This window comes from Dendrobates tinctorius, unplaced genomic scaffold, assembly GCF_039654945.1.
Source record: "Dendrobates tinctorius isolate UK_male_01 unplaced genomic scaffold, ASM3965494v1 ptg000035l, whole genome shotgun sequence".
NCBI lineage: Eukaryota > Metazoa > Chordata > Amphibia > Anura > Dendrobatidae > Dendrobates > Dendrobates tinctorius.
In genome coordinates, this window is record NW_027361703.1 from 2975001 (window position 1) to 2990839 (window position 15839).

Sequence of the window (15839 nt, forward strand, 5' to 3'; positions counted from 1 at the left end):
GGATTGGGCTCAAAAATACTAATCAAATACTGTGACTGTAGCCTTAAAGTGGCTGTTTACTACTTATACATTGATGACCAATCCTTAAAATAGGTCATCAATGTTTGATCGGCCAGGGTCCGATCGGCACCCTTGCCGATCAGCTATTATCGGTGGTGGCGGAGCCGGCGTCCAGACTGAATTCAAGCTTGCGGTTAGGATTAGGAATTCTCGCTTGCGCTTGCTCCTCTGCCCCTGTTCCAGCGCTCATGTATTAAAACATAAAGCTTTTATAGTTCATGTTAGGCGTCGGATTCCTGGCACTGCACAGCGGGAGTCCAGAGCCAGACATCCTGCGGTCTCCCATTCTTCCTCGACCGCTCCGTGTGTTGCTCAGCAAACACGGCGAGCCAGGCTTGCTGCTCAGACTCGCTCTGACAGCCTGGATGTTGCTGCCACCTCTGGTGCAGCAATAGCAGCGCAACCTGCTCTGCAGGGAACTGCTTCTGAGGCTAAGTCCTCATGCCGTGCTACTGGGCATGCCCGCAACTTGACCTCTCACTGGAGAGCAGGGGTCACATGCTCAGGTCCTATGTCGGATCTGATTGGTCCTTCCCAAGCTAATGGAAGGTCCCGGAAGCGCATCGCTATAAAAAGCCCGCATGGCGGCTCGGCGATGCGCTAGTGTAGCATATTATGCTGTGTGTGTGTATGGTGACGGATGTGTGGACTGGTGACTGACGCATTATGAAACCCCTTCCCTCGGATATTACGAATGGTGACAGAGAGTTGTATAGTCAGTCTCAGCTTGTGGCAAGTTACACGCCACGTGATCCGCGCCTACACTAGCGTCCATCGGCGCCTGTGTCTCAGCGCCGACATCTGCGGCTTTACCTGCCGCTGCTATGCACGAACCGCAGCTACTCTTGGTCGCTGTTGCGACGCCACACGCAGGTCTCTGTGACACTAACAGAGCCGCGTCTCGGCATCACATTGCCTCTTGCGACTCTGTGCCAGAACAGAGCCGTCCTTAGCGTTCGGGTGACATTAACCCGAGCGCAGTACCTCATTGATTAGGTGCATCTGCCATTGTTCAGCAGCGGTCTGGTCACCTACCGCACGGCGAACGCACCTCCTGTTATTTTATATTTGGTGCGTTCCGCCGTCCTAACAGTGTAAATCTGGTTTCTATGGATTTCAGCCTCCAGAACCTTACCAAGAGTGTTTGTTCCTCACCTGGTTTTGGCTTACAAATACTGATGTAAAATACTGATCAATCAGAAAATGTATAATCAAAACATGTCACCACTTATGTATTTTTGACCCACTCCTGGTTTGGGCTCATAAATACTAATCAAATACTGTGACTGTAGCCTTAAAGTGGTTGTTTACTATTTATACATTGATGACCAATCCTTAAAATAGGTCATCAATGTTTGATCGGCCAGGGTCCGATCAGCACCCCGCCGATCAGCTATTATCGGTGGTGGCGGAGCTGGCCTCTGCACAGAATTCTCGCTTGCGGTTAGGTTTTGGTATTAGAATTAGGAATTCTCACTTGCGGTTTGGTTAGGATGCAGATGTACAGTACCAAGCCAGGCCACTGTCAGAAGACCGAGAAGGTCGGCAAGTGAGTACTTCGGGATGGCAGCTGCCGGCGGCACCGATAATAGCTGATCAGTGGGGGTGCCAGGTGTCGGACCCTGGTCGAGCAGACATTGATGACCTATCCTAAGGATAGGTTATCAGTGTATTTGTAGTGGGCAACTTCTTTAATGGGTTTATTCAGAACTATTTTTTTTTTTTTTTTTTTACTATGAGCCTATAAACTAGAAGGCAGGTAGTTGCTAATAGAGGAAATTACCTGCCTGTTCTCACTGGAGCTGGCACAGAGCAGTCACTGACTTGCCAGTGATTCAGCTGCTCAACATCAAAGCAGTAGAGTTGAGCGACTTTGGTCGGATCGGGCTTCGTGAAACCCGAATGAAACAAAATAAGTTTCAGATGAAACTCGTCCGACTAGAGCAAAAAAAGTCGGAGTTTCGTCCGACTTTTATTTCCCATTGACTTGCATTGGGGTCGGGTTTCGGACAAAACTCCGACTTTGTTTTGCTCTAGTCGGACGAGTTTCATCTGAAACTTATTTTGTTTCATTCGGGTTTCACGAAACCCGATCCGACCAAAGTCGCTCAACTCTACAAAGCAGCTCTTACTCTTCCAGGCTACTCTGACCATAAAGATCAAGTGAGTGAAATAGCTTTAGAACATTTATAAATAGTGATGATCGAATAGTGAAATATTCAGATTCGGGAAAATCAGCACAAATAATTTCTAATATCCAAGTCAATGGGAAAGCAGAATATTTTTCTGCTGGTCCCAATAAACAGGTCTGGGGGCATGGAAAAAAAGCTGAAATTGATGGAAAAGAGCTAAAACTAAATGGGAACAGCATGGAGAAGATGCCTGCATGTCTTTCTGACTGACATATGGTATCTGAGAATAATGTTACCAGACTATTGCATCGGTTTTACGGATTTTTAAAAAGACCTACCAAACCAACATTTTTTTTTTAAAGGGAAAATGCTAAGAAATGTTTTATCCATCATAATTACATGTATATAATGCTAAATAAAAAAAAAAAAATTATACCTCCCCTTTAGCATATGTTCACACAGAGCATTTTGGATTAGTTTTTCCTTTAACACTTGTGAGGGCTCTCATTCCTACTTTTGGGAGATCCCTTTCCTCATGCCAAATACTTAGCAAGATAGTGGAATACATAATCCCCATCCCTTTACAATGCCATTTCAATCATGTCCATTTGAATTTTGGGCATCGCCCAACCACCATGTCCACCACGATGTCTTTATGCGGCCCTCGCTGCCGATTAGCAGAGTGTCAGAAGGTGCCGTGAAACCTGAATTTGGTATGGGCTCTCAGGTGGCCCTGTATCATTCATTTGGGAGAGCTTTCACTCCATTGTTTGGGAGGTCCCGCCTTCATGCCAAATAGTTAGCAAGATAGTGGAATACATATTCCCCTTCCCTTTACAATGCTATTTCAAACATGCCCATATGAATTTTGGGCATCACCCACCACCATGTCCACCGCCATGTCATTATGCGGCCCTCACTTTTAATTTTCAGAGGGCCGCCACGAGCTCTGAAACCTGCATTTTGTAACGTCCACAGTTCATTTTTGCCATCGGATCCCAATGGAACCTCTATCATAGCGGGTGAAGCCGCTGTAAAGTGAATATAATACAGGAGTTGGGGGAGCTGTATGATAAAGTTCAGTAAATTGGATTCTACCAGACACCAAAAGCATTCAAATTAAATTCTAAATACAGTGCATACAAGCGAGGGCCTGTATTGTGGTCAGTCTGTCAAGCCTGAAACCTATGTCAGGATCATGTACAAGCCTCATTTTACTTGGAATAAGCCTTCTCAAGGGAAAGAAACAGGAGTGCCTTTGACCAATCTACACAAGCCCCTACTCACTTCTTCTGGAAACTACCTAACCAGGCAGAATTTCTCTTTTGCATGGTTTTGAGCAACAATGGAGTAATTACAGGACATGTCCCAGAGAGTGTTGAGGTCTGTGGAGTGTATTACTCAGGTGAAAGGCAGTGCTACAGAGCTCAGGTAAAGACCTTAGTGTGGCACCCCTGAGGGTTCAGTCACCACAGAGGTACTGCACCTCCTCCTGAGGTGTGGTACCCCACCATCCAGGTAAGGTGGAGACATCTGACCACGTTCCAACACCTGCTTCCCACACAACACAGTAGTGTAGCAAAGCACCCTTTGGTGGATCCCTGCTTGGAACACGAAGCATGCTGGGAGGCGGGTGGAGTTTAGTTTGCACCAACAGAGCGGGAAGGGTTTAGGATTTAGTCAGTTTGTCACAGGAGTCTGATGAGGTCAGTCTGTGAAAGGAGATCCCCGGAGTGGAAGTGAAAGGAAGTGCTGCAGCCGACCTCAGTGACCTGGGTCCGCTGGCACAGGAAAGGAACATCAATAGAAAGCCTGACTCTCCATAAGAAGGAAAAGGATTAGTACGGAACATGAGGAGAAGAAGAGAACTAAGGATTAGGGTTAGAACCCTTACCAAGTTCTAAACGCAAGGCCGGGGTCCGGTCCCCGAGGTTGTATGGATACTAATGGTCCTGCAGCAGACACCGGAGGAATAGAAGTTGTCACCACTTTATTCCCACACAAGACTTGGGGGCAAAACGCAACGATAGTGAGCTGGGACTAGGTAGTAAGGAGTCCCCGAAGCAGGCTACAGCTGTCTGCCGTACAAGTAGAGTTCATAGGAACATCTGACAGGTGGAACTCCAGTGTAACTCAGTACTGTGAGTACTTCACTAAAGGCGCCAATAGGGAGACATTCAGAAAAGGCACATATGTTGGCGGAGTGTTGGAAAGGAGTACTTCATCTTGCCTGGAAGTTGGCTGAGCTCCTGACCTGAAGGACACGGTGCGGATGCGGGCCCTTGTACCACAACAGACTGTGAGTGAAGCTTTGGAACTACATGCCCTGGTGTCCTCCACTTATTCCTGCGTCAACCTGCCCGACACTACTACATCCCCTGCGCCTGACACTACACCATCTACGTGTCACTTCACCTACTCTGCTCTGGGACTACAGCCCTGCCTGTGGAGGGCTATAACATCATTGCTGCACCACACCATCTGTCCCAGAGGATCTGTCTGCAGAGTCGGCTTAACATCTTCATTGCCGAAACTTTCATCACCATAAGCACACTGAACATTCCCCTTTTTACAAAGAACACACAGGGCTACGGGCCGGGTTCCAGCTGCCGTGACATCTCCCATTGAAGCTCATCGGGCCCGGTACCGAGTACCCGGCCTGCCCTGGGAGGACGACCCATTAGTGTGGCAATGACCTTGTTCCAATATGTGTAAGGCTGCAACCTGAATAGGTCTGTGGAGCGTATTAATCCAGTCTCTTAAACGTGCTTAAAATATACAGAAACTGGCCAATACCCCATCACCATTTTTTTGGTAAGGAAAAAAAATTAGAAAATGTAAGATAAGCAACAATTTCATAAAGAGACACAAGTCTCATTTAGGAGCCTGGAAAATTCATCACTGGTCAAGTGCTAACAAATATGTATGCCCTATCTAACTAACAATTTGTGAACAGACATTGTATATGCTGACAAGGGACAACTGAATATTGCGCTGGGACAACGAACTGGACGTGGTTGATGACTGTTGTGTTTGTGCAACTACAGGTTGTGGGCAGGAGGGCTCAGCGCCCCCTTCCTGGATAGCAGAGTGGGAATGATGTAACACATGGGAAGGACACATATTTTGTACCCTGGTGTTCCGCCCACTGGGGTGCTGCGTATATGAGTAGTATATGGTGTATGCTAACAGAGGTATTATGTAGAATTTCCCTTTATAAATGGATGTGTGGGTAAGAGTTTCAAACTAGCAGCATGTATATAGAGCATGTTTCATTACTCAGATTATTATTCTGTGTAAGCAGGGCCGACGTTAGGGGCAGGCAGACCAGGCAGCTGCCTAGGCCCCTGCTCCCCCAGGGTCCCCCAGCTAACGGCACATCATGCAGCCGCTATGGGGATCAGCGCGGGCACGAGAAGGTGAGGAGTGGTTTTTTTTTAGTTTTTTTTTTTTTTTTAATGCAACAGTGAGTACTGGACTGTGGGGCCATTCTTGGGGGGGCTGTGCTGTATACCATGGTGCTGTGCTGGGGGGTGCTGTATAACATGGGGCCGTGCTGTATATCATGGGGCTGTGCTGGGGGGTGCTGTATACGATAGAGTTGTGCTGTTTACCATGGTGCTTTGCTAGGGGGGGTTATGCTGTATACCATGGGGCTGTGCTGGGGTGGTTGTGCTGTATACCAGGGGGTTGTGCAGGGGGGTTGTGCTGCATACCATGGGGCTGTGCTAGGGGGGTTGTGCTTTATACCATGGGTCTGTGCTGTATATCATGGTGCTGTGTTGGGGGGCTGTGCTGTATACCATGGTGCTGTTGGGGATGCTGTGTTGTATACCATGGTGCTGTGCTGGGGGAGGGGCTGTGCTGTATACCATGGTGCTGTGTGCCATCTGGGGCTGTGCTATATACCATGTGGGGCTGTGTTATATACCATGTGGGGCTGTGCTGTATACCATGTGGGGCTGTGCTGTATACCATGTGGGGCTGTGCTGGGGGAGGGGGACTGTGCTATATACCATGTGGGGCTGCGCTATATACCATGTGGTACTGTGCTATATACCATGGTGCTGTGTTATATACCATGGGGGGTACATTATACATTAAATTCTCTGGGGTAGACTGTTATATAATATGGGAGGCTACATTATATTCTATGGGGAGGAGGGCTGTATTATATTCTATTCGGGGATTGTATTGTGTTCTATGGGGGTGATTGCATCATACTCTATGAGGGGGCTACATTATACTATATGAGGAGGCTACATTGTATTCTATGGGGGCTAGATTATATTGTATGGGGGAATTATACTATATGAGGGGGCTACATTATATTCTATTAGGGCTGCATTATACAGTACTATATGAGGAGGGCTACATTGTATTCTATGGAGGGGATACATTATACTATATAAGGGGCTGAATTATATTCTATGGGGGGCTGCATGATACTCTATGAGGGGACTGCCATATTCTATGGAGGGGTTGCACTATATTCTGTGGGGTGGCTGCATTATGCTATAAGAGGGGGGCTGCATTATATTCTATGGATGGTTACATTATACTGTATGGCGGGGCTGCATTATACTGCATCGAGGACTATGGGGAATACATTATACTATGTGAAGAACTATGGGGTGCGTTATACTATGGGAAATGAACTGTACTACATGCATGACTGGCGGTGTATTATACTATATGGAGCACTATGAGGAGTGTTTTATACTATATGGAGGACTGAGCAGTGTATTTTAATATATGGAGGACTATGAGGAGTGTATTATATTATATGGAGGACTGAGTGTTGTCATGGTCACGTGTATCTGGACGCAGCGAGTACCGCAAGGCGAACCCATGACACGCGTGACCCTGGATACACCGCCTCCAGTAGGGCGAATTTAAATAATAAAAGACGTGAAGCTGGATACGCCGCCTCCAACTGGCGAATTTAGGTATTACACGTTATACATACAGTAGTCTGGAAACCCCGCCTCCAGTAAGGCGAAATTAAATAATAACGGGGGAACCTGGGTAACATTAACAATGGTGGGCCCTGCAATAGGGAAATGGAGACCTCCTGTACTCCCCTGAGCCAGTGTCCCTGCACTCCTAACGTTCCCTATGCCGATTCCGCACCGGGCGACGCACAGGAACCTAAAAACCCTAGCTCGCCCTGAACCTAAACCCTCACTAGGGAATTGGTCGGTGCGGAAACTAATCCCACCACTGTACTAAACACACGTGAGGGAAAATGACAATACAGGGGAAACACCACTTAGCTTTGCTCTGTTGCGTACGCTCCTAGCAACTTGTCTCCTCTGGCTGGGCTGCGCAGGACTCATGTTCAGCTCCTTCCTCACCCAGGCTTGCTTCCCAAATGACGAACACAATATCACCAACAGTGATTGAACAAACCTGGCTCCCTTTTATAAAGCCTCAAACCTGATTTATAATTACGTGCACTAAACCAAAGAAACTAAAGTGCACTACCACTCCACCACCGGGGAAACTTAGAATGAACGACACCACGTGTAATAATTCTAATGGCCACCGGGGGCAATCACATCACTTTGGCACCTAGCCAAAGGGAAAAAAGTTCACTTATCCATTTAAACTGTCAGATCTACGCTGGATCATGACAAGTGTATTATACTATATGGAGGACTATGAGGAGTGTATTATACTATATGGAGGACTATGAGGAGTGTATTATACTATATGGAGGACTATGGGGCACATTATATTATATGGAGGACAATGGGGTGTAAACTATAGATGTGCTGCGGATAACATGATACTGTATGGGGACAGATTGATCCATTAGTGATCATTCTGTCCCCATTCTTTCTCAGACGGTGGAAAGAGGCCAGGAAACAAGTGTTGAACGATTTCAATATTGTTGATCACACTCATTTAGCGGCCTGAACTCAGCGCATGTAAATACAATCGAAATGGTTCTGTGTGATGTGCAATATGTTAGCATTTGGGACCCCATCTTAAACTTTGCCTGGGGCCCCACTTTGCCTAAAACCGGCCCTGTGTGTAAGGCTGAAACCTGAAGAATTGTGTGGCTCATAATAATGCATTTATGTTCCAAAATGTCCAAGTGCAAACCCTAAACAACATCAGGCTACCAGATTCACGCTTAAGAGACCAAGAGAAAGGCAACACAATAAAAAACAAATAAAATATATAGAGATTGAGGGAAAAAAAAAATCTGTCCATTGCACAATGTATAAAGGCTTCCAAAAATTACCCAAGGGGTCTGTATCGTACATGCTGAAAGAGACAGTGATGGGGGCCTCGTAATTCATTTTGCAGTCATTAGAATAGGTAGAGATAGAGAGAGAGTACAAGTATCATCATTGCATCAATGTGCAAAGTTTTCCCAAAATTACCCAAGTTGTCTGTATCATATACGCTGAAAGAGGCCATCATGGGGATATCACAATACACTTTACAGTTATTACAAGAGGTAGAGATAGGGAGTAGAAATGTGACCATTGCACAATGTGCAAAGTTTTCCAAAAATTACCGAAGGTGTTTGTATCATAGAGGCTGAAAGACGCCGTGATGGGGACATCACAATACACTTAGCAGTTATTACAAGAGGTAGAGACAGACAAGATATAGAGTAAACAGGCACCAACCACAATATCAGTTTAGGTGGGATCACCTGGTGCATATAAATGGATTAGAGCACATGAAAAGGGAAAAGTATATGCACACAAATAGGGATCACCACAAAGATATGAAAAAAGTATCAATTTTATTAATGGACACAACAAACAAACACTTTGTGGTTAAAAACAATTAAAAAGTCTGAACAACCAGACATTGATAACAAAACAAAGACAATGGGTCATTTTAATAATTAGTTAGATGCTATGGGTCCCAAGACCAACCATACAGTATAATGCCAGGTATCTGCTAGTTACCATAACCTAGGTTCTATCAAATCAATTTTTATGACAATCATGACCTCAAATAAAAAAAATACCATATTATCAATAACTACTATGGTTACATAGAAATTCTACATATACCATGGACAGAAAATTGAATACTTATGTTGCCAACACAAATAAACATACATTAATAAGTCCCTTTCCCTAGCGTGATATCACCTGGTTTCTGAGGATGAACAAGCTACCAGGTAGGTTACATGGGACCCCAAACCCACGCGTATCAACACAGTGATGTGTCTTTCTCAAGGTCAGTGTGATGTTCTGTTGAAGTCCTTTATATACCTATCCAATTAGTAATCACTCTTACCAGCTGAGTTTCAGAGTGGGGGAGAAAGGTAGATCGGATCTGAGTTTAATGAAACAGCGTCCTGCTCCCATCCGTGTGCAGGAGCTTATATTAAGATCATATATCACATCAATACATTCAAGCACAAGCACCAAAACATAAGGTGACGCATAGTGTGAACACGGCCACAGTTTGATGTGTCAAAAAACAATCTGGACACTGGCACAACATAACAGCAATAATAAACTTTATCTGTGCACTCAATATAATGCGCTAAAAGCGCTACCATAAGATGACGCATAGTGTGAATCCGGCCACAATGTAATGTGTCAAAAAATAATCTGGACACTGGCACAACATAACAGTAATAATAAACTTCATCTGTGCACTCAATATAATGCGCTAAAAGCGCTACCATAAGATGACGCATAGTGTGAATAAGGCCACAATTTGATGTGTCAAAAAAAAAAAAAAATATAGTCTAGACACTGGCACAACATAACAGTAATAATGAACTTTATCTGTGCACTCAATATAATGAGCTTTTATCTGTTCACTCAATATCACGGCACCCAGATTGAATCCTTGCTGGAAGCATCTTGGGGATATAGCAAAAATCATGTATCACATCAATACATTCAAGCACGGGCACCAAAGCTTAATGCGCTAAAAGCGCTACCATAAGATGATGCATAGTGTGAATACAGCCACAATTTAATGTGTTAAAAAGTTGTCTAAATATTGGCACAGAATGACAGTAAAAATATATCTGTTCATGACACCCAAATTTAATAGCCCTTGCTAGCACCATGGCTTAATGCGCTAAAAGCGCTACCATAAGATGACGCATAGTGTGAATACAGCCACAAAATATATCTGTTCACTCAATACAACGACACCCAGATTTAATAACCCTTGCTAACACCATGGCTTAATGCGCTAAAAGCGCTACCATAACATCTTATGGCATCTTACGGATTCACACGCATAGTGTGAATCCGGCCACAATGTAATGCGTCAAAAAAGTGATCTTGACACTGACGCAGCATGACAGTAAAAATATATCTGTTCACTCAAAATAACGAGCCCCAGATCTAACAGCCCTTGCTAGCACCACGGTTTAGTGTGCTAAAAGTGCTACCATAAGATGACGCATAGTGTGAATACAGCCAGAGTGTAATGTGTCAAAGAATGGTCTAAACACTGGCACAGTATGGCAGTAAAAATATATCTGTTCACTCAATATTACGACACCCAGATTTAATAGCACTTACTAGCACCACCGCTTAATGCGCTAAAAGTGCTACCATAAAATGATGCATAGTGTGAATGCAGCCGCAATATAATGTGTCAAGAAGTGGTCTATACACTGGCACATCATGACAATAAAAATATATCTATTCACTCAATATCCAGATTTAATAACCCTTGCTGGCACCACGGCTTAATGCGCTAAAGGCGCTACCATAAGATGACGCATAGTGTGAATACAGCCACAATATAATGTGTCAAGAAATGGTCTATACACTGACACAGCATGACAGTGAAAATATATCTGTTCACTCAATATAACGATATCCAGATTTAGTAACCCTTGCTAGCACCACGGCTTAATGCGCAAAATCAGCCTTCCAGTGCCATGTGCATGGATGGTACCGCTTTATTGATGATATATGTGGGTCAAACCACACAAGAGTTGCGCAGGAGAGTTCAACAACATCTCTCTAATATAGCCACGGCTAGAGTTGATAAAACTAAAGAAAAACAGATCACGTCTGTGGCAGCTCATTTTTTGGAATGTCATGGTGGTAGTCAGTCCCTTCGAGTCATGGGGCTGGAAGGAGTTCAGACAAGCATCAGGGGAGGTAAAATTACAAATGAGCTATTGAGGCGTGAAGCCAGATGGATCTTTGAACTCAAAAGCTTGGCTCCAGGGGGTTTAAATGAAGAGCTGCTGTATACAGGGTTCTACAAAGAGAGTAAACTTACTATCTTCTTATCTCCTTTGATGACCAGTCTACAGTTGGTCTAGATACACTGATTCCTCCCGTGAACCCCCAGCCCCATGACGTTTTCTTTTCTTTTATTTTGTCCGTAGGGCTCTAGGACTGGGATCCAAATCTGGGAGAATACCTTCTGAAAGATACGTGATGATGAAGTTGATTGGGATAGAACAACCACCAATTCGTTACATCTTGGAAAATATATGGACATTTAAGACTAATTATCTTGTGATGATTATGTTTCTTATTGATGGTACACAAGTTGTGGTCTAGTCCTTGTATTATATTGGAACTTCATATGGATGTACCTTTGATACTAAAATAACTCATGTTCATGTCTGACTCAAATGCTCTGTGTCTTAATATGTTGGTCATCAACATCTGCAGGAGAATTTCGTGCAGATGGTTAGCTTCTTCAGGATTAGCTAAGTAACCCTGTTAAGTCTATATCTATATGGCGTGATATCAGAGCCTGGTTTCTGAGTGACTTAAAATATAGGAGGGTGCTTGATTTCATCAAGATAAATTATGAACATATAAACACGTAGACTTCACAATTATATCTGATTTGAATAACCTGGTGACTATATATGATTTTCCCTATATTTTCGTGGAGCTTCTAGCAAGGGCTACTGGGTCTGGGTGTTATGTTGTGTGAACAGATATATTTTTACTGTCATGTTGTGCCAGTGTCTAGACCACTTTTTGACACATTACATTGTGGTTGCATTCACACTATGGGTCATCTTATGGTAGCGCTTTCAGCACATTAAGCCTTGGTGCTAGTGTAGGGTCGGTGGTGGGGTGCCGAGCTGGGGGGTGATAGGGGGTGGTCCCACTTCTTACCGCGCAGAGATGATAACAGACACGATGAGGCAGATTCTGGGTGCAACAGGTCCAAGTTTATTGCTCACCGTCCGACTGACGGTCCTCGCGGTACACCGCGATATCTCTCTCTGCCCTCCGTGTTCAGGGCCGCTTCAACACCGTATGTTACACAAGGGACGTACTTACACGTCACGTCCCGTCTCACACTGTGACAATCCTGACAGCTCGGTTACTGTGGCCGCCTTAGGCCCGTACACCAACAGCACTTTACTAATCAGTTTCGTCGTAACACATACGGTGTCTTCCACCCAGAGCCTTGTCTCTGCTGCGGTCCTTCCCTGTCAGGACCACCCCCCTGACGTTTCTTCTCCTCAGTCCCCCTGGTCGGATTCTCCTCAGGGCACACAGACTGGCGAAGTCCTCCTGTCACCTGGGCTCCCCCTGGGGACTGGAACCTTCTGGAACCCTCCCTCAGAATTTATAACTTCCCCGGTTCCTTGAAACTGTCACTAACTGTCACCACGCCCCCCATGACCAACGGTTTCTAAAGCCCTAAGCTGCTGTAAAGTCCTTTGCTCACACTCCACCCTGCCATCTAATGGTCATCCCAAGGTACTGCACGTCCACTACACTTTTCTAGTTGTTTCCCCACTGTAATCACTGTCTCCTACCTACACTGTGCAAACCTATCTTTCTTCACTCTGACTAGTCCGTCCGTCCGTCAGGTCACCTTCCCTACACTAGTAAGGGCCATTAAATCTGGGTGTCATTATAATGAGTGAACAGATATATATTTTTACTGTTATGCTGTGCCGGTGTCTAGACCACTTTTTGACACATTAAATTGTGGCTGTATTTACACTATGCGTCATCTTATGGTAGCGCTTTTTGCGCATTAAGCCGTGGTGCTAGCAAGGGTTACTAAATCTGGATATCGTTATATTGAGTGAACAGATATATTTTCACTGTCATGCTGTGTCAGTGTATAGACCATTTCTTGACACATTATATTGTGGCTGTATTCACACTATGCGTCATCTTATTAGCGCCTTTAGCGCATTAAGCCGTGGTGCCAGCAAGGGTTATTAAATCTGGATATTGAGTGAATAGATATATTTTTATTGTCATGATGTGCCAGTGTATAGACCACTTCTTGACACATTATATTGCGGCTGCATTCACACTATGCATCATTTTATGGTAGCGCTTTTAGCGCATTAAGCGGTGGTGCTAGTAAGTGCTATTAAATCTGGGTGTCGTAATATTGAGTGAACAGATATATTTTTACTGCCAAACTGTGCCAGTGTTTAGACCATTCTTTGACACATGTCACTCTGGCTGTATTCACACTATGCGTCATCTTATGGTAGCACTTTTAGCACACTAAACCGTGGTGCTAGCAAGGGCTGTTAGATCTGGGGCTCGTTATTTTGAGTGAACAGATATATTTTTACTGTCATGCTGCGTCAGTGTCAAGATCACTTTTTTGACACATTACATTGTGGCCGGATTCACACTATGCGTCATCTTATGGTAGCGCTTTTAGCGCATTAAGCCGTGGTGTTAGCAAGGGCTATTAAATTTGGGTGTCACTATAATGAGTGAACAGATATATTTTGTGGCTGTATTCACATTATGCGTCATCTTATGGTAGCACTTTTAGCACACTAAACCGTGGTGCTAGCAAGGGTTATTAAATCTGGGTGTCGTTGTATTGAGTGAACAGATATATTTTGTGGCTGTATTCACATTATGCATCATCTTATGGTAGCGCTTTTAGCGCATTAAGCCATGGTGCTAGCAAGGGCTATTAAATTTGGGTGTCATGAACAGATATATTTTTACTGTCATTCTGTGCCAATATTTAGACAACTTTTTAACACATTAAATTGTGGCTGTATTCACACTATGCATCATCTTATGGTAGCGCTTTTAGCGCATTAAGCTTTGGTGCCCGTGCTTGAATGTATTGATGTGATACATGATTTTTGCTATATCCCCAAGATGCTTCCAGCAAGGATTCAATCTGGGTGCCGTGATATTGAGTGAACAGATAAAAGCTCATTATATTGAGTGCACAGATAAAGTTCATTATTACTGTTATGTTGTGCCAGTGTCTAGACTATATATTTTTTTTTTTTTTTGACACATCAAATTGTGACCTTATTCACACTATGCGTCATCTTATGGTAGCGCTTTTAGCGCATTATATTGAGTGCACAGATAAAGTTTATTATTGCTGTTATGTTGTGCCAGTGTCCAGATTGTTTTTTGACACATCAAACTGTGGCCGTGTTCACACTATGCGTCACCTTATGTTTTGGTTCTTGTGCTTGAATGTATTGATGTGATATATGATCTTAATATAAGGCCTGTTTCACACTTCCGTTTTTTCAAATCCGTCAAAATCCGTTGGTTTCCGTAAAAAAACGGATCCGCCATTTTTTTGCAGGATCCGTTTTTTTTGTCCCATAGACTTCCATTAGTGGTTACCGCGGATCCGTCAAAAAAACGGATCCGTTTGCATCAGTTTCCGTCAAAAAACGGAAACGGATCCGTTTGGCGGACACAAAAACGGAAGTGTGAAACAGGCCTAAGCTCCTGCACACGGATGGGAGCAGGACGCTGTTTCATTAAACTCAGATCCGATCTACCTTTCTCCCCCACTCTGAAACTCAGCTGGTAAGAGTGATTACTAATTGGATAGGTATATAAAGGACTTCAACAGAACATCACACTGACCTTGAGAAAGACACATCACTGTGTCGATACGCGTGGGTTTTGGGTCCCATGTAACCTACCCGGTAGCTTGTTCATCCTCAGAAACCAGGTGATATCACGCTAGGGAAAGGGACTTATTAATGTATGTTTATTTGTGTTGGCAACATGATAAGCATTCAATTTTCTGTCCATGGTATATGTAGAATTTCTATGTAACCATAGTAGTTATTGATAATATGGTATTTTTTTGATTTGAGGTCATGATTGTCATAACAATTGATTCGATAGACCCTAGGTTATGGTAACTAGCAGATACCTGGCATTATACTGTATGGTTGGTCTTGGGACCCAGAGCATTTAACTATTAAAATGACCCATTGTCTTTGTTTTGTTATCAATGTCTGGTTGTTCAGACTTTTTAATTGTTTTTAACCACAAAGTGTTTGTTTGTTGTGTCCATTAATAAAATTGATACTTTTTTCATATCTTTGTGGTGATCCCTATTTGTGTGCATATACTTTTCCCTTTTCAAGAGGTAGAGACAGAGTACAAGTTTCAGCATTGCACAATGTGCAAAGGTTTAAAAAGTACAAAACAATACCCACGTGGTATTGGATCCTAAGTACTTGCTGCAGGAGGAGGAGGAGGTGATTTCCTGAATAAAATGGTTTTGGATTGTAAAGGATTGACGTTAAGACAACTTCCAAACAAAAACATTTGGCCTTCATTTACATAACATTGGTGTCATCAGTTGGGCTTACAAAGTCAGAAGAAATCCAGCCCTTGTTCAATTTTAGAAGAGTCAGCCTGTCTGCATTTTCTGTTGACAGCCGTGTGCGCCTAT

The 15839-nt window shown here is 43.9% G+C and overlaps 1 long non-coding RNA gene across 2 annotated transcripts in view; it reads right to left on the reverse strand.

The window, feature by feature from the left end:
* The window catches only part of LOC141087816 (uncharacterized), a 116441-nt gene extending 106705 nt beyond the window's left edge, over nt 1-9736 (reverse strand). For both annotated transcript variants that reach the window (XR_012231725.1, XR_012231724.1), the window contains exon 1: nt 9317-9736. This is a non-coding gene — a long non-coding RNA (uncharacterized lncRNA). The remainder of the gene's footprint in view (nt 1-9316) is intronic.
* Nucleotides 9737-15839: the final 6103 nt, after the last annotated feature.